The sequence below is a fragment of the Mobula birostris genome, chromosome 22 (genome assembly GCF_030028105.1).
Source record: "Mobula birostris isolate sMobBir1 chromosome 22, sMobBir1.hap1, whole genome shotgun sequence".
Classification (NCBI taxonomy): domain Eukaryota; kingdom Metazoa; phylum Chordata; class Chondrichthyes; order Myliobatiformes; family Myliobatidae; genus Mobula; species Mobula birostris.
The window spans coordinates 11,440,144-11,464,901 of NC_092391.1; the positions used below are offsets into that span (position 1 = coordinate 11,440,144).

Sequence of the window (24,758 nt, forward strand, 5' to 3'; positions counted from 1 at the left end):
CAATTCCTGAATATACTCAGTCCATCTGTTCATAATCTCATCTTTTTCCATGATGATGGTTCCGTCCTTTGCTTTCAAACATCCACCTGAAGAACAGAGGAGCTTTTTACCAGTGATATTCTTGATTTGTTGGTGTAACCTTTTTGGATCAGTAATAGGGATTATTTCTATTTGCTCACAATATGATCTGGAGAAAGTAAAGTCTGACATAGCAATATTTTATTGGAGAAAAGGAAATTTCGGTGGTACGAGAGAGAAGTTGGCCAAAGTAAATTGGAAGAGATGCTGGCAGGGATGTCAGCAGAGCAACAATGGCGTGAGTTTCTCAGAAAAATGAGGGAGGTGCAGGATAGCGGTATTGTATTGCAAAAACAAAGAAATTCTCAAATGGCAAAATAGTACAACTGTGGCTGACAAGGGAAGTCAAAGCTAATGTAAAAGCAAAAGAGACGGCATACAACAAAGCAAAAATTAGTGGGAAGACAGGATTGGGAAGCTTTTAGAAACCTACAGAGAGCAACTAAAAGAGTCATTAGGAGAGAAAAGATGAAATGTGAAAGCAAGCTTGCAAACAATATCAAAGTGGATAGTAAAAGCTTTTTCAAGAATGTGAAAAATAAGCGATGAGAGTGGATATAGAACTGCTAGAAAATGAGGCCGGATAAATAATAGCTGACCAAGGAGATGGCAGATGAACTAAATGAGTATTTTCCGTTAGTCTTCACTGTGAAAGACACTAGCAGTGTGCCAGGTATTGAAGGATGTGAGGGAAAAGAAGTGAGTTTCACCCAGAGAGTTGTGGATCTGTGGAATGCTCTGCCTCAGAAGGCAGTGGAGGCCAATTCTCTGGATGTTTTCAAGAAAGAGTTAGATAGAGCTCTTAATGCTCTTAAAGTCAAGGGATATGGGGAGAAGGCAGGAACGGGGTACTGATTGTGAATGATCAGCCATGATCACAGTGAATGGCGATGCTGGCTCGAAAGGCTGAATGGCCTACTCCTGCACCTATTGTCTATTGAGTGCAGTTACTATTAAAAGGGAGAAGGTGCTCAAAAAGCTGAAAGACCTAAGAGTACATAAGTCACCTAGGCCAAATGAACTGCACCCCAGGGTTCTGAAAGAGGTCGTTGTGGAAGCATTAGAAATGATCCCTCAAAAATCCCTGGACTCTGGCATGGTGACAGAGGTCTGGAAAATTGCAAATCCACTCCATTCTTTAAGAAAGGAGGAAGGCAGCAGAAAGGAAACTATAGACCAGTTAGCCTGACCTCAGTGGTTGAGAAGATGTTGGAGTCAATTGCTGAGGATGAGGTTATGGAGTACTTGGTGACACAGGACAAGATGGGACAAAGTCAGCATGGTTTCCTTAAGGGAAAAACTTAAAACAGGTATTGAATTTCTACGAATGATTGTTCTAATTCTGGTGCTAGTTGCAGTTGACTCATTTAAATTTTCTTGCTAAAGTAGTAATTGAATTTGGAGTAAGATAATGGTATTGTGCACTGATCAAAGATTCAAAAAATGGATAAATTATATGACCTTGAGATTCACCTGCTTACAGGCAACCACAAAAAAAAATCTGAAAGATCCCAAATTAAAGAAAAAACACCAGCACCTAATACCTAATGTGCAGAGAAGGGGGAACACACACACACACACACACACACACACACACACACACACACACACACACACACACACACACACACACACACACACACACACACACACACACACACACACACATCATGCAAACAATAAAAACAAGTAACTGCATTTGGGCAAAATTGAGTCCAGAGACACGGAACTTGGATCAGCCCGAGAAGACCCATAGCTGCAGCCTCAGTCCATCACAGAGTGGGGCAGGACATCGTTAAGTTCGCGGACACGACGCCCGGAACAGGCACGGCCTCTGCCTCCGAGCAGCTGAGAGCTGAGTAAACGTCGCTGAGCAGCGAGCAGAACTGGCGGACCTCGCCCCCCCGGGTCCCGACACCCTGCCTTGTCAGCCCATCTGGCCCGGCGTTTAAGTTGCCCAAACACTGGGTCATCCCCAGCACTAGGACCCAGGCACCGCCACATCGATACATTCTGGGACCGGACCCTGCCACCATGATGTTGTGATAGTCGGAGATACAAGTTTAGTCCGTGCAGTGAGGTATTAACTGAGTTTATCTGGCATCAGCCTGAAGCAGACGGCTGAAGAAAGATTTGCATGCATCATGTGCTTCTTGTGATGGCGAGATGCCTGAGAGCACCTGACAGCCCTGTCAAAGATGTTGGACACATGGCGATCAAACTGCGTGCAGCAAGTTTCCGCCAATATGTGGATTATTTATTTTAGTGCCCTGAGGTGTAGATTGAGGGATTAATGTTGTGTAGAATGTGGCAGGCTGATTCTGGTTTGGCTATCAACTCTGAGGAGGAGACCTCGCCTGGTTAGAATCTAAAGTTTTATATTTGCAAATGTCAGCAATTGAGTGCAGGCCATGGTATTCTCTCCACATGTGTATCACTGTCTGGTGGGAGTGGAACTATGGCACAGAGTCGAAAAAAGCTGCAGAGAGTTGTAAGATCAGTCACCTTCATCATGGGTACTAGCTTCTGTAGTATCCAAGACTACTTCGAAGAGCAATGCCTCAAAAAGTTGGCGTCCATCATTAAGGACCCCCATCACCCAGGACATCTCCTCTTCTCATTGATACCATCAGGAATGAGGTACAGAAGCCTGAAGACACACACTCAAGGATTCAGGAACAGCTTCTTACCCTCTGCCATCTGAATTCTGAATGGACATTGAACCCACGAACACTACCTCACTAAATTTTTATTTTTGCTTTACTTACTCAATTTAACTATTTAATATGCATTTAAATACTCGCTGTAATTCCATTGTTTTCTATATTTATCATGTATTGCACTGTGCTGCTGCTGCAAAGTTAACAAATTTCACGACATATGCTGGTGATATTAAACCTGGTTCTGATGTGTGCAGCAGCTTTTGATTTACGCAGTTGTGGGTGCACTTCCTGGGGGTGGGGGTGGAGGCAGGTGGGTAGCATTTAAAAAGCTGTATATAGGCACACAGATATGCAGAGAATTATGAACCTCATGCAGGCAGGAGGTACAAGTGTATAAAGAGATTATTTGGTTTGACTCAGCATTGTGGGCTGAAGGGCCTGGACCTGTTCAGTACTATCCCATCCTCAGTGGCCACTTTATTAGGTACACCTGCACACCTCAGTAATGCAAATATCTAATCAGCTAATCATGTGCCAGCAACTCAACATATAAAAGCATGCAGACATGGTCAAGAGGTTCAGTTGTTGCTCAGACCAAACATCAGAATGGAGAAGTAATATGATCTTAGTGACTTTGACTTTGGCATGATTGTTGGTGCCAGTTGTGGTGGATTGAGTATCTCAGAAACTGCTGGTCTCCTGGGATTTTCATCCATAACAGTTTCGAGAATTTACAGAGAATGGTGTGAGACTCAAAAAAAAAAAAAATACATCCAGTGAGCTTTAGTACTGTGGGCAAAAACACCTTTTTAATTTGAGAGGTCAGAGGCGAATGGCCAGATTGGTTTGAGCTGACAGGAAAGTGACAGTAACTCAGATAACCATGTGGTGCCCAGAAGACCATCTCTGGATGCATAATTTCTGCAATTCTACTCAAATGTCTACCAATGTACCGTGGAGAGCATCCCAACAGGCTGGATCACTGACTTGTATGGTCATATGGGGGGGGGGGTGCTACTTAACAGGATTGCAAGAAGGTATGGAAAATTGCAAAATTAGTCAGCTCCATCATTAGGTACTGATGTCCACAGTATCCAAGACACCTTCAAGGAGCAGTGCATCAGAAAGGTGGTGTCCATAATTAAGGACCCTCATCACCCAGGACTCATTGCTATCATCAGGAAGGGGGTACAGGAGCCTGCAGTCACACGCTTAACGATTCAGGAACAGCTTCTACCCCTCTGCCATCTGATTTCTAAATGATCATTGAACCCATGAACACTACCTCACTTTTATTATTTCTGTTTTCACACCAAGTTTTAATTTAACTATTTAATATAAATATATACCTAATACAGTGTGTTTATTATTATTTTCCTATATTATCATGTATTGCATTGTACTGCTGCTGCCAAGTTAACAAATTTCACGACATATGCCGATGATAATAAACCTGACGCTGATTCAGATTCTGATAACATGTTGAACCTTGAAGTGGGTGGGCTACAGCAGCAGAAGACCACAAAGAGGAGGCACCTAATAAAGTTGCCACTGAGTGTGTATATTCTACCACACATTGCGGCCATAGGACTGGTGCCTGGGAATATGGAACAAGAGCAGGAATTGCTGGAAGTCTCAGGCAAAATCTGCAGAGATGGAAGAGTAAAGATGACATCTCCTGAGTGGAGAGTCAGGGCCATTTGATTAATCTGTGGTGGAGTCTGAAATGCTCAATGTTATCATAAAATCATTTTAGAGAGATAGTAGATTGATTCCGTATTGCTTCTCTGTAAGAACCTTACAGACTCTGTCTGATTCTCCACTATCTCATCTCTGCTGTGATTTTTCTTACCGAACTATCTATTCAATTTCCCTTTGCAAACGGTGGTTGGGTCAGCTGTCAAAGCCTTCCACGGCAACAAGGTCCAGCTCATGGCCTCTTGCTTGCTCTTATTTTATTTAGAAATGAAGCACGGTAACATGCCTTTCCGGCCCAACGAGACTGTGCCATCCATGTGACCAATTAAGCTATTAGTCCGTACGTCTTTGGAAGGTGTGAGGAAACCGGTGCACCTGCAGGAAACCTACTCGGTCCTGAGGAGAACATACAAACTCCTTACAGTCAGCGTTGGGAATTGAACCTGGGTCACTGGTGCTGTGATAGCATTACACTAACCGCTATCCCTTTATAACCGCTACGCCACCGTGCCCCCTCATAACCGCTACACCACCCTGTCCCCCATACCGCTATGCCACCGTGCCCCTTTATAACTGCTATGTTACTGTACCATGCGTCCAGTACCATGTTTACTTTGTGAACCTCTCCCTTCCCCCTCTCCCCTCTCCCCTCTCCCCTCTCCCCTCTCCCCTCTCCCCTCTCCCCTCTCCCCTCTCCCCTCTCCCCTCTCCCCTCTCCCCTCTCCCCTCTCCCCTCTCCCCTCTCCCCTCTCCCCTCTCCCCTCTCCCCTCTCCCCTCTCCCCTCTCCCCTCTCCCCTCTCCCCTCTCCCCTCTCCCCTCTCCCCTCTCCCCTCTCCCCTCTCCCCTCTCCCCTCTCCCCTCTCCCCCCTCCCCATCGCTTGTGAGTGCGTTGTTTAAAAATCGATCACATTTTGCTTCAAAGGCAAAGAGGATGTCTTTCCAACGGAAGTTGGAAGCAAGTGCTGAAGGATCTTGGGCACACTTGACAAGTTGTGTAGATCTGTAAGAGAAGGGAAAACATCGCTGTTTAAGGCAAAGCTCTGTCAGAGTCTGAAGTTTCTGCCAATAAGCAGCTTATGAGAGAATAGAGATGTGGGGGAGAGGAAAATTGCATTCTTTTTAAAATGGCTCAGTGGAGAATTTATAACTGAGATGTAGCTGTGCATGCTGGTTATGTTTTTGTGTGGAAGTATGCTTAGGCTGGTAACAGTTTATTTTTTGTTAAAATGATTGATTTGGGGATATGCTGCCCAATGGAGGAGCTAAATCAAAAGGGAATAAAAGTTAATGTACAATCAGTTAAAGGACAAACTGATATTGCTTGGTATAAACAGGAGAAATTCTGCGGATGCTGGAAATCCAGAGCAACGGCCACAAAATGCTGGAGGAACTCAGCAGGTCAGGCAGCATCTATGGAAATGAATAAGCGGTTGAAGTTTCGGGCCGAGACCCTTCTTCGGGATTGGGAAGGAAGGGGAAGACGCTAGAGTAAAAAGGAGGTAGGAGGGGAAGGAGGCTGGCTGGAAGTTGATGGGTGAAGCCAGGTGGGTGGGAAATGTAAAGGGCTGGAGAGAAGAAGGAATCTGATTGGAGAGGTGAGTGCATCTGCAGACTTTCTCATGTTTATAACTGAATCCATTCTGCTTTCACAATGTGCATGTTCTTCAAGTTTCTGCATATTCATGTGAGTATCTAAGAGCCTCTTGAACACCTCTGTTGTATCTGCTCCCACCACCATCCCAGGCAGCACCCACCATTCTGCTTTAAAAGAAACAACCTTCCCCACACATCACTTTAAGATTACTCACTCTCACCTTAAATTCATGCCCTCTTGATTAGACATTTCAACCCTGGAGGAAAATATGCTCTCTGCCTACTCTTATCTATGCCTCTCATAATCTTATAAACCTCTATCAGATTTCCCCTCAGCCTCCAGAGTTCCAGAGAAAACGGACCAGGTTTGTCCAGCATCTCCTTATAATACATGGCCTCTAATCCCGGCAGCATCCTGATCAATCTCTTCTGCACCCTAGTTTAAGTCTGTAAGAGATAGGAATCTCTTTTGGCCCATGGAGTCTGCTCCACTATTTTATCATGGCTGATCCACTTTCCCTCTCAGCCCCAATCTCCTGCCTTAGACCATAGAATATAGGAGCAGAATTAGGCCACTTGGCCTATCAAGTCTGCTCTGCCATTTCATCATGGCTGATCTAATTTTCTTCTTAGTCCCAACCTACTGCCTTTTCGTCGTATCCCTTCATGCCCAGACCAATCAAGAATCTATCAACCTCTGCCTTAAATATACCCTGTGACTTGGCCTGCACAGCTGCCTGTGGCAATAAAATCTGCCAATTCACCACTCTCTGGCTAAAGAAGTTCCTCTTCATCTCTGTTCCAAAAGGACATTCCTTCAATCCTGAGGTTGTCCTCTGGTTTTAGATTCGCCCACCATAGTAAACATTAGTTTTGTTATACGTACCAAGGTGCAGTCAAAAACTTTGTTTTGCATGCCATCCACACAGATCACATCATCATATCATTGCATTGAGATAGTACAAGGGAAAACAATATCAAAATGCAGGATAAAGCACTACAGTTATGCACTTCAGGCAGACAATAAGGTGCAATGAGTGCCGTAACGAGGTTGAGTGATCATGAACCCACTTTATCTGGGTGTCTATTCATGAACTTTTAACCAGGGCCCATCTTTTAAGTAATACACACAAAATACTGGAGGAACTCAGCAGGTCGGGCAGCATTTATGGAGAGGAATAAATAGTCTACGCTTCAGGCCAAGAGATTCTTCATCTCTCTGTAGACGCTGCCTGACCTGCTGCGTTCCCCCAGCATTTTAGTGTGTTAGAATCAGCATCAGATTTAATATCACTGACATGAGTCGTGAAATTTGTTGTTTTGCGGCAGCAGTACATTGTAGTGCATAATATTAAAAACTATAAATTCCAATACATATAAAAAAATTAAATTAAATAATTAGTGTAAAAGGAGAGAGAAAATGTACTGAGTTAGTGTACTTGGGTTCATAGTCTATTCAGAAATCTGATGGCATAGGGGGAGAAGCTGTTCCTGAATCATTGAGTGTGGGTCTTTCAGTTTCCTGTACCGCCTCCCTGATGGGGTCAACGTGAAGAGGGCATGTGATGGGTGCGCTTGTCCTTGATGATAGATGCCATCTTTCTGAGGTATTGCTATTTGAAGGTGTCCTTGATGCTAGGGAGGCTAGTGCCCACGAAGGAGCTGGCAGAGTTCACGGCTTTCTGCAGCCTTTTCCAATCACGTGAAGTGACCCTCTGTACCACTCAGGGATGCAACCAGTTAGACTGCTCTCCATGGTATATCTGTAGAAATTTGTGTGTTTTTGGTGACATACCAATTCTCCTCAAACTCTTAATGAAATATAGCTGCTGTCATGCCTTCTTTATAACTACATCAATATGTTGGGCCCAGGATAGATCCTCAGCGATATTGGCGCCGAGGAACCTGAAGATGCTTACCCTTTCCACTTCTCATCCCTCAGTGAGTTCTGGTGTGTGTTCCCTTGGATTCCCTTTCTGCAAGTCCACAATCAATTCCTTGGTCTTACCAACATTGAGCTCAAAGTTGTTGCTGCGACACTACTCAGCCAGTTGGGTTTCCAGCATCTGCAGAATCTATTGTGTTTATGCTGACTTGAAAGTGCTTTGGGATGGGAATGAGTGAAATATATTTTTTGGTTTTGCCTGTTTGAGAAAGTTGGGTTTTGGCCAAATTCTTGCTGCTTCATGAAATCCTTTAAGTTAAATTGGGCAAGCAAACGATCTGTGCGTGCCAAGTTCACTCTCAGAGTTTGGCTTTTCTTTTGGTCATTGTATCCAATAAAGACTTTCAAGCAACTTGTAATTGATTCAGTTCATTGCAGATTAACTTGGTAACAGCCATTGGAAATGATATGATGTGGCTCTAGAGGAATGAGATGGAGCCGCAATTTCTGTCCTGTTTGGCCCTTTGCGCAGCCATATCGTTGAGATTTGTCTGCATACCCTGGTCAGCACAGCCTCAAGTACATATCGCTGCAAGGAGCTGGGGTGGGTTACCCCCTCTTCCAACAGTCAAATTCATCCTCGGAGACTTCTGGCTTGAAAAATGTGAGGACTGACCAACATCAGGACTAAGTTGGGGTAATATTCTTCCCTGTGTAGTGATGGGTGTGAGAAATTTACTGTTTTATTTGGTTTCTGTGTTGTGCTGTGTCTGGTTTGTTTTTAGATTGCTCCCTGTGATCATCGGCCTAATTTCCAGGGGACTGAGGGAACATCTCAATTTCTTGTTCAATTGCATTAGTTGGTGGGTTGTCCCATTGCAGAACTGAGATTATTCAACTAACCAACTGGGACTAGGGTGTGTACTGTAACCAGTAGGCATGTTAGTGACTAGAGGTGGAGGTTTGGGGTTCAAGCCCATTGCTCTCTGAAATTGCCGATGCTGGTTGGTAAGGTTGTGGAGAAGGCGTATGCCATATTTGTTTTTATGGATCAGGTTATTTTCCAAATTAGAACTTTAAAAGTTGCAAATTTACAAAATGCTGTTTAGACCACTTATCATAGTATGTGCATTTCTGATCACCAAACTTAAGGATATGGTTTGCAATTTTTAAATTTTTGTTTATCATGAATCTTTGTACTCTCAATCTACTGAAAAATGTTAAAATTCCATGAGAATGCAGTTAAGTAACTTCAGAACAGAGCATAATATTTTGCATAAAATGGTCTATTCATATTCCAAAATAGAAACTGCTTTTTGATCCTGCAACATGCTATTATTACTAATGTTTGTGAAATTTAGCAATGTTTTTTGTGCAATACATTCATAACAGACACACTGGCCTTTTAGCCATTAGTAAATCAAATGGTCTATTCTCTACTCCCCATAATGCCACTGGCATCTAGTGCAGCTATAAAGGTCCTTCGTCTTTGGCAGTGTTTAGGGCTTCCTTTATCGTGTCAATAGCTCTGTTTTTGCTACTCTGAGTCACGCAAGTCCAGGAGAAGACTCGGGGATACCATCACAGTCAGATGTAGAAGGATTCTTCATTGCTGTTTCTGGAACAATTTTGTTTTACCAGTCAGGGTTGCTAGCTCTGAACTGAACCCCTGTATATTGAGGACTGATGGACCACTCTTAGTCTGGCTTGTACCCTTTGACCTGTTTGGCATGGGTGACCCTACCAAGAGCCAAAGCACTGGGCCTGGACTCCAGCCAACATGGCTCTTTGGGTCATTGAGGCATGCAAGGCTCCAAACCACGACAAGGTTGTGGTCCTCTTGGAAGAAATAGTAGTAGTAGTAGTAGTAGTCATAGTCATACTTTATTGATCCCGGGGGAAATTGGTTTTCGTTACAGTTGCACCATAAATAATAAATAGTAATAGAAATAGTAATAGTAATAGAAATAATAAATAGTAATAGAAAATGGTAATAAATAGTTAAATAGTAATATGTAAGTTATGCCAGTAAATTATGAAAGAAGTCCAGGACCAGCCTATCGGCTCAGGGTGTCTGACCCTCCAAGGGAGGAGTTGTAAAGTTTGATGGCCACAGGCAGGAATGACTTCCTATGACGCTCTGTGCCACATCTCGGAGGAATGAGTCTCTGGCTGAATGTACTCCTGTGCCCACCCAGTACGTTATGTAGTGGATGGGAGACATTGTCCAAGATGGCATGCAATTTAGACAGCATCCTCTTTTCAGATACCACCGTCAGAGAGTCCAGTTCCATCCCCACAACATCACTGGCCTTACGAATGAGTTTGTTGATTCTGTTGGTGTCTGCTACCCTCAGCCTGCTGCCCCAGCACACAACAGCAGACATGATAGACCAAAATGGTCTCTTCCTTGTTTTTTTAAAAATGAACTGAGCTGTATTTTTTAAATAGTTGGCTCCCTTTGCTTTTGTTTAGCTTACACCCTTTTTAAACGACAGCCCAAAATTTAAATTAACGAGGAGATGAATTATCAGGATTATTCCACTGATGCAAGAGATTCAGCAGATGCTGGAAGTCCAGAGCAATGCGTACAAAATGCTGTAGGAACTCACCACGTCAGGCAGCATCTGTGGAAAGGAATAAACAGTAAATGTTTCAGACTGAGACTCTTCATCAGGACTAGAGTGGGAGGGGAAAGAAGCCAGAATAAGAAGGTGGGGGGGATGAGTACAAGCGAGAAGATGATAGGCGAAGCCAGGTGGGTGGGGAGGGGAATAAAGTGAAAATCTGGGAGATGCTAGATAGAAAAGGTAAGGGGCTGAAAAAAAAAATCTGAGAGGAGAGTGGACCATGGGAGAAAGGGAAGGAGGAGGGCCACCAGGTGGAGGTGATAGCTAGATGAGAAGTGAAGAGGTAAAAGAGCTGCCAGATGGGGATTGATGGAAGGGAGAGGTATAGAATATGAGGTGTTGCTCCTCCAACCTGAGAGTGGCTTCATCGTGAGAGTAAAGGTGGCCATGGACCGACATGTTGGAGTGAGAATAACAATCGGAATTGGTGGTTGGCCAGCGGGAAATCCTGCTTGTTGAGAATGGAGCGCAGGTGTTTAGCGAAGTGGTCCTCCAGTCTACGTTGGGACTCACTAATGTAGTGGAGGCCTTACTGGGAACACAGGATACAGTTGTCAACCCCGACAGGCTTGCAGGTGAAGTGTTGCCCTCGCTTGGAAAGATTTCCTGAATGGAGGTGAGGGAGGAGGTGAATGGGCAGGTGGGGCTTTTCCTCAGCTTGCAAGGATTTCAAACTGGGAAGATTCAAAGGAAATGTAATAATCATCTTGGGCCCAGATAGCCTGGTGGAAAAAGCTGCTCTCATAAGTGGAAATGGGGAAAAAAAAATAAAGGACACATTTTTAAGGTAAACACGAGATTCTGCAGATGCTGAAAATCCAGAGTAACACATATAAGATGCTGGAGGAACCCAACAGGTCAGGTGGTACCTATGGAGAGGAGGCAAGCAGTTGTCTGCTTGGGCTGAAACCTTTCATCCTGGTTTTTCTTCCTCTTTGTAGATGCTGTTGGACCTGTTGAGTTTCTCCAACACCTTTAAGGTGATTGGCAAAATAATTGAAGAGAAAGTTTTTGTAAACTGGTTGGCATCAGGAACATGTTACCTTGTTAGCTAATGGAGGCAGCTACCCCCATCACGGAAGTGTGGCCTGCTACCAGGAACCTGTGAGTACTCACAATCACAATTCAAGGAAATAGTGGCTAACGTTTTCCTCTGCAGTAAGCTGGCAGGACCTCAAAGGGCAGAATGGTCTTCCTATACAGTCATTTGCTAAGTCAGTCGGCAGAGAAATAAATCCTTCAATTTTAAATCTTGCTTCTGAAGTATTAATGGGTTTATGTTGCAATTAATGGGATGGGTGGATTGCATAGAACTCCTTAACAGAGTGAGTGCAAAGAGTATGACTCACTTTTAAAATCAGATTACAAAAGGTAAACCAAGAAGGGGAAGCTGTTTAGATAAGGATGTCAGCCTGCCTATCTCTGCAGCAGATGCTGCCTTTTGCTCCACTGCACTTTATAATTTATTTATCCTTTGCATTAATTGTCAATTAAATGTAATGTTGTAGAAGTGCCTGCAACTGAGCACAAGCAATCTTTGAGGCATCCATGCCCTTTGTGATGTAAATCACTACGACTGATTTATTTACAGTTGCATTGGTGACTTTCCACTGAGGCTGGGTGAGACTACAGTTACATGTCAGAACCAGGTTTAGTATCACCAGCATGTGTCATGAAGTTGGTTAACTTTGCGGCAGCAGTACAATGCAGTACATAATAATAGAGATAAAAAACTGTGAATTACAGCAAGTATATTAGATAGTTAAATTAAGTAAGTGGAGCAAAAAGAGAAACATAAGTAGAGAGATAGTGTTCATGGGTTCAACGCCCATTCAGAAATCTAATGGCTGAGGGGCAGAAGCTGTTCCTGAATTGCTGAGCGTGTGCCTTCAGGTTTCTGTACTTCCTTCCTGATGGCAACAATGAGAAGGGTGGTGGGGGTCCTTAATGATGGGCGCCGCCTTTTTGAGGTATCGCTTCATAAAGGTGTCCTAGATACTGTGGGGGCTAGTACCCATGATGGAGCTGACTAAGTTTACAATTCTCTGCAGCTTACTTTGATCCTATGCAGTAGACCACCCCCAATACCAGACAGTGATGTAGCCTGTCAGAATACTCTCCACAGTACATCTGTAGAAATGGGGAAAGGTGAATATGTAAGGGGAACATGAGAGGGAACTTTTTCACTCAAGGTGGTGAGAGTGCAGAGCAGGATGTGGGTTTGATTTCAACTTTTAAGAGAAATTTAGATAGGTACATGGATAGGAGAGGTATGGAGGTCTATGGTCCAGGTGCAGATCGATGAGACTATACAGGTTAAGTGTTTAGCATGGACTAGATGGGCCAAAAGGCCTGTGTTTTTTGCTGTAGTGTTCGATGACCCTTCTACGTCCAAAGCTACCTGTGCAACAATGGGGTCTGCAAAAGCATTGGGTTACGTATAAACAAGAGATTCTGCAGATACTGGAAACCCAGAGTAACACACACCAAGTACTGGAGGAACTCAGTCAGTTAGGTATAGAGAGGAACAAACTGTTTTCCGTTCAGACTGAGACCCCTCGTCAGGACTGGAAAGGAAGGAGGGAGGATTTGGAGCAGGGAGGGAAGGATTACAAGCTGGCAGTTTATAGGTGAGAATGTGGCCAAAGAGTCAGGGAGCAGCAGAGATCATAGGGGGTGGGGGAAGCAGTGAGAAAGGGTCTCATTGAACTCCTGTTGATTTAAACTTCAGGGTAGACATACCTTGTAGTATGTGTATAAATGCTTTTTCATTTCAGGAGTGCCTATAATTTGTCACTTTCAGTTATTTCTAACATGTGGATTAAAAACTATTCACAAGTTTCCACTGGGGAGTTTTGGTACCTTAGTTCCTGGAAAACTAACTTTAATTTATCGCCTGTATAAAAGATTTGATTTCCAATCATGGAAAATGCTGCAATGCGCTTGAAACTAGGCAGTTTGATTGAAGCAAGACTCATTTAAATCTGAATATTTTGAAGTTCCTTGTTTGTTATCTCCAACCGCAAACTGGATGGAGCGTGAGCTGATGCTTGACTCCATTTCGCTGATTAAAGCTTCTATTGTTGGCTGATTAAAGTGATGAGGGAGATCGAAAGATTGAGGTAAGTGTGGAAGTTTGGGAGATCATTTGGGTGTTCCCATGCTCTGCAGTCTCCGAGAGGATTCTGGGAGACTGAGGCAACTGGCGCAAAACCTCTTAGCGGGTGGGCTGTGGAACAGGTGCGAAGCTGATGTTTGACTCCATTTCGCTGATTAAAGCTTTCAAAGTGTGCCAAATAAATGAGGGAGACTGAAGCATTGAGGCGAGTGTGAAGGGTGAGCACTGGCTGTCTTTCTTTTGATCGGTTGCTCTGTACCAGAGAGACCCTGCTGCTCGGCCCGGAGAGTTGTTGCCCAGGTTTTCTGCGTTTTGGATGTGGACTTGGATTATAGACTTCTTTCAGTCTTATAGTTTTTTGATATTCTGTGTTTTCTCGTCTGATCTTTCTCTTTTTTTTGTGTGGGGAGATGGATTTGGGGGTCAATGTGCTTGTTCTGTTTTAGTTTTTTTTTGTGCAGGAGGAGAGACTTGTGGGTCGATGTGGCTGTTCCATTTTTGTTTGTTTTTATTGTTGGAGTGGTATTTGGGGCTGATAATCGTGCTGTCATTTTTTTTTTCTTGGTTTCATGGCTACCCAGAGAAGAAGAATTTCAGAGTTGTATAAGACCATAAGACATAAGAGCAGAAATAGGCCTTTAGGCCCATTGAGTCTGCTCTGCCATTCAATCATAGGCTGATCCAATTCTTCTGGTCATCCTCACTCCCCTGCTTTCACCCCATACCCTTTGATGCCTTGGCTAATCAAGAACCTATCTATCTCTGTCTTCAATACACCCAATGACTTAGTCTCCAGAGCCATAGATTTACCACCCTCTGACTAAAGTAATTTCTCTGCATCTTGGTTTTAAAGGACGTCCTTCAATCTTGAAGTCGTGCCTTCTTGTCCTAGAATCCCCTACCATGGGAAATAACCTTGCCATATCTAATCTGTTCATGCCTTGTAACATTCGGAATGTTTCTATGATAATAAATGAACCTTTGGGTATTTGACTAGATTCACTCAATTACAAGCATTCAGCACAAGAACATAAGAAATAGAAGCAGGAGCAGGCCATTCGGCCCATCGAGCCTGCCCCGCCATTCGATAAGATCATGGCTGATCTATCCGTAAACTCAGCTCCATCTACCTGCCTTTCCCCCATAATCCTTAATTCCCTTACTGTGTAAAAATCTATCTAACTGTATCTTAAATATATTTAGTGAAGAAGCCTCAACTGCTTCCCTGGGCAGAGAATTCCACAGATTCACCACTCTCTGGGGGAAAAACAGTTTCTCCGTATTTCTGTCCTAAATCTCCTCCCCTGATTCTTGAGGCAATGTCCCCTAGTTCTAGTCTCACCTACCAATGAAAACAACTTTCCTACTGCTATCCCATCAATCCCTTTCAAAGTTTTGTATGTTTCTATAAGATCCCCTCTTATTCTTTTGAATTCCAGACAGTATAGTCCCAGGCGAGCATTAATTCCAAAGCTGAGTATTTTTTGCAAATTAAGTTGTTAAGCAGAAAGATCCAGTGCTTTCATGGGAAAGGCAAATGAATGAATAATTAGAAGAATACATAACCTTGTAAAAGGGGGCAGAGGGGGTATCTGGAAGAAGATGGCACCAGCAAACAAAGGCGACATCCTTCAGACGGCTCACAAAACTACTACTTTCACCGATTGCTTCATGTTTTTCTTTCAACTGTGGTTCTGCTACTGTTGGAGCCTGGGGCCTACGTTGTGGTGGTGCGTTATCAGGCCTTTTGAGCGATCTGTCTCCGAGGGAGTTTGGTTTCGAGCAAAGTGTTTGACCAAGAGGCTTAAGAAGCCGGGAAGTGCCAGCCTGTGACCTACTCCATTTCTCACTGATCCTGCTGATTAAAGAGTCGAGGAAGAATGAAATCATCGATAAAACGAGCAGAAAGTGGGCAGGTCTTCTGTGCCGTCTGCCTGTGTGTGAGCAGTTTCCCTCTCCCTCTCCCTCTTGCTCACTGCTCTCAGAGAAGGTGCCCCATCCATGACCTGGTGCTCCGGTTTCCTCCCACATTCCAAAGATGTACAGAGAAAGGTTTGTAAGCTCTGGGCATGCTATGTTGGTGTTGGAAGCATGGCAACAATTATGAGCTGCCTCCAATGACTCATTGGACTCATTCAACTGGTCGTTGAAACAAATAACAAATTTCACCCTGTTTCGATATTTCAATGAACATGTGACGAGTTTTAAAACTTATTTATTTATTCACTTATGGGATGTGGGCATTGCCAGCTAAGCCAGCATTTATTGCCCATCCATTGTTGCCCTTGAGAAGGTGGTGATGAGCTGCCTTCTTGAACCGCTGCAGTCCCTGAGGTGTAGGTACACCCACTGTGCTGTTAGGGAGGGGATTCCATGATTTTTGACCCAGCAACAATGAAGGAATGGCGATATGTTTCCATGTCAGGATGATGAATGACTTGGAGGCGGATTTCCAAGTGGTGGTGTTCCCAGGTATCTACCATTCTCATTCTTCTAAATGGTAGTGTTCGTGGGTCTGGAAGGTGCTGTCTTAGGAACTTTGGTGTGTTGTTGCAGTGCATCTTGTAGATAGTACAGACTGTTCGTCGATGGTGGAGGGATTGGAAGCAATACCAATCAAGTTGGCTGCCTTGTACTGGATGGTGTCAAACTTCTTGAGTGTTGATGGAGCTGTACTCATCCAGGCGAATGGCGAGTAGTCCATTACACTCCTGACCTGAGCCTTGTAGATGGTGGACAGGCTTTGGGGAGTCTGGAGGTGAGTTACATGCTGCAGGATTCCTAACCTTTGACCTGCTCTGGTAGCCACAATGTTTATATGGCTAGACCAGTTCAGTTTCCTGTCAATGGTAACTCCCAGGATGTTGATAGTAGGGGATTCAGTGATGGTAAAGCTAACCTTTTTAAAAAAAGTTTACCTCGTCTATCTCTGACTCTTTTGTTGGATCTCTCTGTCTTCATCCTGGAGATAAACTCGCCACCCTTGACTACTGCTCCTCCCACCCTGTTTCCTAAAAAGGTTGTAACCATTTATCTCAGTTTCTGTCTCAGAGACACTAAGGCCGTTAGCTCCAGGACTTCTGAATGTCTTCCTCCTTCAGGAAGCATGGCTTCCCCTCTGCCGCAGATGATAGAGCCCTTGCATACATTTCCTCTGTAGCTTGCATGCCTGTTCTCACCCACTGCCTCCCCTAGACAGAGCAGACTTAGTGTTCACCCACTGGCCTCCGTATCCCACACATCATCCATTACCATTTCTGCCAGTGCCAATAGGGTTCCACCCCCCAGTCCCATCTGGCCTTCATTCCCTGGACCACTCCTCATTCCCTGTCCCCTGTTCCTTCCCTTTCCAACCTTTAGGAGGTGTAACATTTGTCCCTGCTCCTCTCTCTCTCCATGGGACCTAAACTGCCCTTCCGAGTGAGGCAGAGATTAACATGCACTTCCTCCCAACCTGGTCTCCACACACTGCTTGCAATATGACCACATCTTAATTGGTGAGACTAAATGTAGACCTGGCAACCATCTTGCTGATCCCTTTTAGCCTCTTCCCCTTCTCTCTTTTTGCATTCCTCATTCTCACTCCCCTCTTAACCCTCTTCCTCTTCACCTGCCCATCACTTCCTTCTGTTGCCTTTCCTCCCCGTCTTCCTTCAGCTCTTTACCTCCTCCATCTGCCAGCTCCCAGTTAATTACTTAACCCTCCCCTCCCCTCCCCTCCCCTGTCCAACTATCTTTCCCTTCACCTATCACTTGCTAGCTTGTACTCCTAACCTCTCCTTGCCTTGTTCTGGTTTCTTCCCCTTCTTTTCTTGTCCCAATAAAGGATCTTGGCTCAGTGTTTGTTGCAGTTATTGTTGACTGATGGGTCTGTTCTTGTGCAAAAGACAACAAATTGTGGAAAGATTAAAAAAAAGCAACAGTAATACTGAAATAAATAATAAGTAATAGTGAGGATGTGAGCCGAAGAGTCCTTGAAATTGAGTCCATAGATTGTGCCAACAGTTCAGTGTTGGGATGAGTGAAGTTGTTCACTCTGGTTCAAGAACTTCGTGGTTGAGGGTGAATAAGTCACTTTGGCCAAATTTGGAAAACTTTGCTTCCTTCAGTTGGATGGGTTGCACACTGGAGGCAGTACTTGATCAACAAACGATTGGCTGGTCGAGCAGCATCTGTGAGTGGGGGGTTAGGAGTTGTCAACGTTTCGGTTCGAAGTCCTGCATCAGGACTAAGAGTGGAGAGGTGAGATGGCCAGCATAGAGGGGAAAGGGAGTGATGAGACGGGAGTATGAGGTGATTGGTGGACTTGAGGAGAAGGATAACTATTTAAAAGATTAGTTTTATTTGTCACGCACCTCAAGCATAGGGTGAAATACATCATTTGTGTAGATGACCAACACAGTCCAAAGATTGTGCTGGGGGCAGCCCACAAGTCTCATTGTGATCCATCACCAATATAGCATGCCTGCAACTTAGTAACCTTAACCTGTACGTCTTTGGAATGTTGGAGGAAACCAAAGCACCCGGAGGAAACCAATGTGGTCAAGGGGAGAACGTACAGACTTCTTATAGACAGTGGCGGGATTCGAATCCCAATTGGTGATCACTGGCACTGTAAAGTGATTGTGCTCACCACAGTGCTACCATGCCACCAGGAGCAGTGATAGATTGTGTGTTGGGGCGGGGGGAAGGTAGATTTGGGAGACCAGTGGCAGATGGATAATAGATGGAGATAAAGGGATAGGAAAAATGTCGGGGGGTGGGGGGAGTAAGTGATGAAGAGTGGAGACACCTTCTGAAGGGAGATGAGATAGGAGTGTTGGAATCTGAAGTCAAGATTTAGGATTCGAAATTGTTTGATGTCATTTCCAGTACACAATTGTAAAGGAGAACAAAATAATTGTTATTCTGGATCCGATGCAGCACAAAAAAAACACACGATAAGATAGAGAACACGATAATAATAAAAACAAACAATAAATATAAATACATAATGTAGATTATATAGATTGATTTTATGTCTATAAAGTGATGCTAGGCACAGGAGTGTCTGTACATAAGGTGACTCTGACAGGAAATGATAAAGCATTGGTGGTTGCGGGTGTGGAGGGGTGGGTTAGTGGGTGGAGGTGTTGATCAGCCTTACTGCTTGGTGAAAGTAACTTGTTTTAGAGTCTTGTGGTCCTGGTTGGATGCTACGTAGCCGCCTCCCTGATGGGAGTCCGCGATCAGGGTGGGTGGGAGGGAGTCATAGCAGGAAACATTAGAGGAGAGGTGAACTAAGATAAAGATTTGCTTTATTTGTCACATGTACATTGAAACATGCAGTGAAATGTGTCATTTGCATTAATGACTAACACAGTCTGAGTGTGCTGGGGGCAGCTCACAAGTGTTGCTATGCTCCTGGTGCCAACGTAGCATGCCCACAACTTACTGACCCTGACCCTGACCCGTACGTCTTTGGAAGGTGGGAGGAAACTGGAGCACCAAGTGGAAGTGCGTGGTCACAGGGAGAATGCACAACTCCTTACGGACAGCAGCAGAATTGAACCTGGCTTGCTGGCACTCCAAAGCGTTGTGCAAACTGCTGTGCTGCTGTACTGCTCGGATTGCAGAAGAGCAGCTTTATGCTGACCACTTATTTCATTCTCACTCTGAAACATCGGCTGTCTTTTTCCCTCCACAGATGCTGTCTGACCTTGTTGAGTTCCTCCAGCGTTTCTTTGGCATCCTGTAATTCTTTGAAATTCTTCCTTTGTGCAATTGTTCAGTTTCCTCTAAAGTGCTTCCTCTTTGCTTCAACCTCAATGATGCTAATAGTTCCAAAAATGGGCTTTGAAGTTTGTGCGTCAAGTATTAACATCCGTTTCAGATGTAGAAAATGATAAAGCTTGCATTGTGTTTCCAAATCGACTTCTGTTCCCTACCTCCTCATCCCTGCACTGCGTGCCCATGAGAGAACCCTCTCCTTGCGGAATTTGATGATGTTAAATACAGCAAACTTGTGATCCACAGCTAAGTTCAACGTGGATCCAATGTCAGAATGCAGCTGGGAATGCAGGAATCTTGAATTTGGAGTGGTTTTCACAGTGGACCTCTGGGATTCTGAGGGGACTCACCAGCATAGATGCTGATGGCATGTAGTTTCAGAATAAGGGGCTGCTTAATGAAGATAAGAAAAACAGGATCATAGTTTTTTTTTATTGCTCAGACCTATGGAGACAGAAGTCATCAATGGATTCAAGGTTGCGATAGATTTTGCACCATCGAGTTATTGAGAATTTTGGGGAACAGTCAGGAAAGTGGAATAAGCTGAGGACAAAATTGGATCAGTCATGTTCTTGCATTAACGCTGGCTTTATGTTGTGGGGCCGTTATATTCTACGTCTCTTCTGACGTCACTTTAAAACAGAGATGAGCAAGAATTTCTTCAGCTAGAGAGTTGAGAATCTCTGGAATTTGTTGCCACAGAATGGTGGAGGGCAAATTACTGGGTATACTTAAGGCAGAGATTGATAGATTCCTGATCAGTAAAGTAGGTAAGGGTCATGAGGTGAATGTAGGGGAATGGGGTTGAAATCTGGCTTGGCTTAAAATCAATTCCTGGCACATAGGCAGGTCCACTTTTAGTGTTCCTCCATGGTCTCCCTGAGATTCTTGAACCATTGAAATCCTTACTGAGGATGTATAAACTCCTTACAGAGAGCAGCAGAAATGAACCCGTGTTGCTGGCACTGTAATAATTTTGCACCAACCATTATGATACCATGCTGCCCAATATATCTCCATGACTCTGATTGTGGTGCTGCGGCTTTGTCAACCACCTTCTGTAATCTTTTCTGTTCCTGGGCGCTGGTGTTTCCATACCAGGCTGTGCTGCAACCAGAATAGGATACTCTCCACTGTGCATCTATAAAGTTTGTCAAAGTTTTTGGTGAGATGCCAAATCTGCACAAACTTCTAAGAAAGTTGAGGCATTGCCATGTGTTGGCAATTGCATGCTGGTCTCAGGATAGATCCGCTGATGTATTAACACCAAAGAATCTAAAACTACTAACCCCCTCCGCCTCCGATCCCCTATGAGGTCTGTCTCGTGGAACTCGGGCTTCTTCCTCCTGCAGTCAATAAACAGCTCTTTGGTTTTGGTGGTGTTGAGTGAGGGGTTGTTGCCAGAGCATCATTCAACCAGATTTTCAATCTCCCTCCGATATGCCAATTCATCACCACCTTTGATTCTACTAACAGCAGTGCTATCATCAGCGAACTTAAATGCACCTTTGGAGCTTTATTTACCATGGAACCATAGCTTATATAACAAAAAGGAAATGATTTTATGGAATAAAATTTGATCCTCACAGCCTCTTTGTAGGACCCAAGTTGTGATTTTTTTTAAAGAAAAAATATATATCACTATTTGAGCTTTTCCTTATGATGAGTTTTTGATCTATGCATTTGGAAAGAGTAATTGGCTTTCCATGCATTCCCTACTGTGGCCTGCTTTCCTCCCAGGTTTCAGAAAGTTGCCATGGAAACAAGTGAGATCTGCTTTGCTGGTTCTCAGCAATTATTTCCAAATAGATAGACCGAGCAGAGAAAACTGAGAAGGGGGGAGAAAAAAACCTGATGAAGTTGGGCCTTGGGGGATAAGCACAGCTGTCGGGAACTGGATTCATTTGGTGCATCAGCAGCAGTTTGGAACAAAGCAACTTCCATGAATTTAGTGTGGCCTGGGTTCTCGAACTGGGTCCAAGCAGCTGCAGACCAAAGTAATTCCTCCAAAACCTAGCGGGATTGGAAGGAACCCAGGAATTTTCCCGTGATCACCTTCCACAATTGCTTCTCATAATCCTGCTCCTCTTCCTTCCCCTACCCTCCACAAACTCCTTCACTTCCCCACTTTCTTTGCTCCAACTTCTTGTTGAAGTTTGCTTTTGGGTAAGTGTGCCAAGCGAGCCCTTTGCCTGGGGCTCGGCACAAAGGAGCAGCTGCTTGCTGGCATAAGCGTGTTGCAATCTATTTGTTCTCTGAGCTAATTAAACCTTTGCTGTGGGCCAAACTGTATGGGGGGGGTGGGATGAGGGTGGTGGGTGTTACAGCAACGAGGGAAGCACTTGGCAAGAAATTGCACCTCCGGCATGAAGTTCCTCTTGGGTTGTTGTGGCTTGCTTTTAGTTTGCTATGGAATACCTGGCACGTGAAGCCATTGATGCAGTGCAGTTTTAGCCTCTATTGAAACTCTGCATTGCAGAGACAATTCTGTATGCTGTGCAGATTATTTATTTGCATTGAAAAATGCCAATTCAAGTTTAGTCACTTTTAGTACCTCATTTTATCACACAGAAGAGTGTGTGTCTTCATTGTCCTGTACCTCTTTCCTGATGGTAGTAATGAGAGACGGTATATCCTGGATGTCAATATCCCTGAGGATCTAGCCTGGGCCCAACGCACTGATGGAATTGCAAACCAGCTATATTTCATCAGGAATTTGACGAGATTTGGTATGTCACCATAGACTCTCAGAAATTTCTCCAGATATAATGCGGAGAGCATTCTAACTGGTTGCATCACCATCTGGGTATAGGGGGGAAGTTGACTGCACAGGATTGTAAAAAGCTTCAGAAGGTTGCAAACTGAGCCAACTCCATCAGAATCAGGTTTAATATCACCAACGTACGTCGTGAAAATTGTTAACTTTACGGCAGCAGTACATGATAAATACAGAGGAAGGGAATGGAATTACAGTAAATATTTATATATGTCTATTAAATAGCCAGGTTAAAATAAGCAGTGCAAAAAATAACAAATAAAAAAAGTAGTGAGGTCGTGTTCACGGGTTCAAAGTCCATTTAGAAATTGGATGGCAGAGGGGAAGAAGCTGTTCCTGAATCGTTGAGAGTGTGTGTGTTCAGGTTTCTGTACCTCCTTCTGGATGGTAGCAATGAGAAGAGGGTAAGTCCTGGGTGATAGGGGTCCTTAAAGTTGGATGCCGCCTTTCTGAGGCACTGCTCCTTAAAGATGTCTTGGATACTATGGAGACTTGTACCCATTTTGGTGCTGACTAAGTTTACAAGTTTCTGCCACTTACTTCGATCTTGTGCAGTAGCCACTCCCCGCCCCCCCAATACCAGACGGTGATGCAGCTAGTCAGAAAGCTCTCCACGGTATATTTGTAGAAGTTTTTGAGTCTTTTAGTTGACAAACCAAATCTCCTTAAACTCCTAATGAAACTTAGCCACTGTCTTATCTCATTTATAGCTGCATCACTATGTTGCATCCAGATTAAGTCCTTGGAGACATTGATGCCCAGGATCTTCAAATTGCTTACTCTCTCCACTTCTGACACCTCTATGAGGATTGGTTTATATTCCCTCGTCTTATCCATTCTGAAGTCCTGGGCACTAGCCTCCCTAGCATCCAGGACATCTTCAAAAGGTTATGCTCAAAAAGGCAGCATCCATCATTAAGGACCCCCATCACCCAAGACATGCCCTCTTCTCATTGTTACCATGGAGGTACAGAAGCTTGAAGGCACATACTCAATGATTCAGAATCAGCTTTTTCCTCCTCTGCCATCTGATTTCTGAATGGACATTGACAATGTAATTTATAGCTTTTTTATTATTATGTATTACAATATACTGCTGCTGCAAAACAACAAATTTCACATCATATGCCAAGGATGTTGATTCTGATTCTGGGTGGAGCGGTTCCTTAATGATGGATGTCGCCTTTTGGTGGTGTCACCTTTTGAAGATTTGAAGGTTTTGAAGTGGTGGTGGTGATGCTGATGCTTAAAGTTGGGGTGGTGCAGGAGGGAGTAACTGGTTTACCACTAACTACAGCAGATTGTCGCTTCGGTAGCATTTATCAAAGTGAGAAGGGAATAACAGCTGGACTCGGGGAAAATGATATTGATTGTCTTTTTTTTTGTTCTGTTGAGAAATGCAGAGCTGTACTGGTGCAGGGCTTTTTTTGTCCTCTTGAGAAATGCAGGGCTGTACTGGTGGTGGATAGTATATTGACTGGCTCAATCACAGCCTGGTGTGGAAACACCAATGACCTTGAACGGAAAGACCTACAAAATGTAGTGGATACTGCCCAGTCCATCATGTGTCAGGTCCTCCCCACCATTGAGCACATCTACGTGGAGCGTTGTTGCAGGAAAACTACATCCATCATCCAGGTCCCACACCACCCAGGTCATGCTCCCTTCTTGCTGTTGCCATCCGGAAGAAGGTACAGGAGCTTCAAGACTCGCACCACCAGGTTCAGAAGCAGTGATTACCCCTCAACCATCAGCTCTTGAACCAGTGGGGCAACTTCACTCAAATTCACACGCCCCATCACTGAACTGTACCCGCAACTTATGAACTCACTTTCAAGGACTCTTCATCTCATGTTCTTGATATTTATCTATTGCCTGCTTGCTTATTTATCTATCCATCTATCTATCTTTTTCTTTTTTCTTGTCTTTGTGCAGTTTGTTGTCTTTTGCCTTTTGCACATTGGTTGTCCCATCTTGTTAGTGTGGTCTTAAATTGATTTTTACTGTGGGTATTGGAGTTATTGTGTATGCTCGCAAGCAAATGAATCCTGAGGTTGTCTAAGGTGACATATAGGTACTTTGATAATAAATTTACTTTGAAGTTTGACCAGAAATATTAACAATTCCTTTCCTTCTCACAGGTGCTGCTCTACCAGCTAACTTCCACCAGGAAAAAGTTTGTTATAGTCGTGGTGTTATAGCAGAGAGAGGCCTATTGGCCCATCTAGCATGTGCCAAACTATTATTCTGCCTAATGCCATCAGCCTACATCTGACTATAGCCCTCCATATCTCTGCTATCCGTGTACCTATCCTAATTTCTCTTAAATGTTGAAATTATCCACCACATCCTCTGGCAGCTCATTCCACACTATCACTGCTCCCTGAGTGAAGTTCCCCCTCATGTTCCCATTAAATATTTCACTTGTCTTTCTTAACCCATGACCTCTAGTTTTAGTCTTTCCCAACCTCAGTGAAAGAAGCCTATCTATATCCCTCATAATTATGAATATACCTTGGTCAAATCTCCCCTCATTGTCCTATGCTC

At 44.0% G+C, this 24,758-nt stretch overlaps 1 protein-coding gene across 5 annotated transcripts in view; it reads left to right on the forward strand.

The window, feature by feature from the left end:
* The window catches only part of ralgps1 (Ral GEF with PH domain and SH3 binding motif 1), a 761,372-nt gene that overhangs the window by 71,268 nt on the left and 665,346 nt on the right, over positions 1 to 24,758 (forward strand). The window contains exon 1 of one of the 5 annotated variants that reach the window (XM_072240010.1): positions 11,633 to 11,652. The exons of the other annotated variants lie outside the window; for them this stretch is intronic. The gene's annotated coding sequence lies outside the window, so the exon portion shown is untranslated. Of the gene's footprint in view, positions 1 to 11,632; positions 11,653 to 24,758 lie in introns of those variants that run through there. 5 annotated transcript variants of the gene reach the window in all.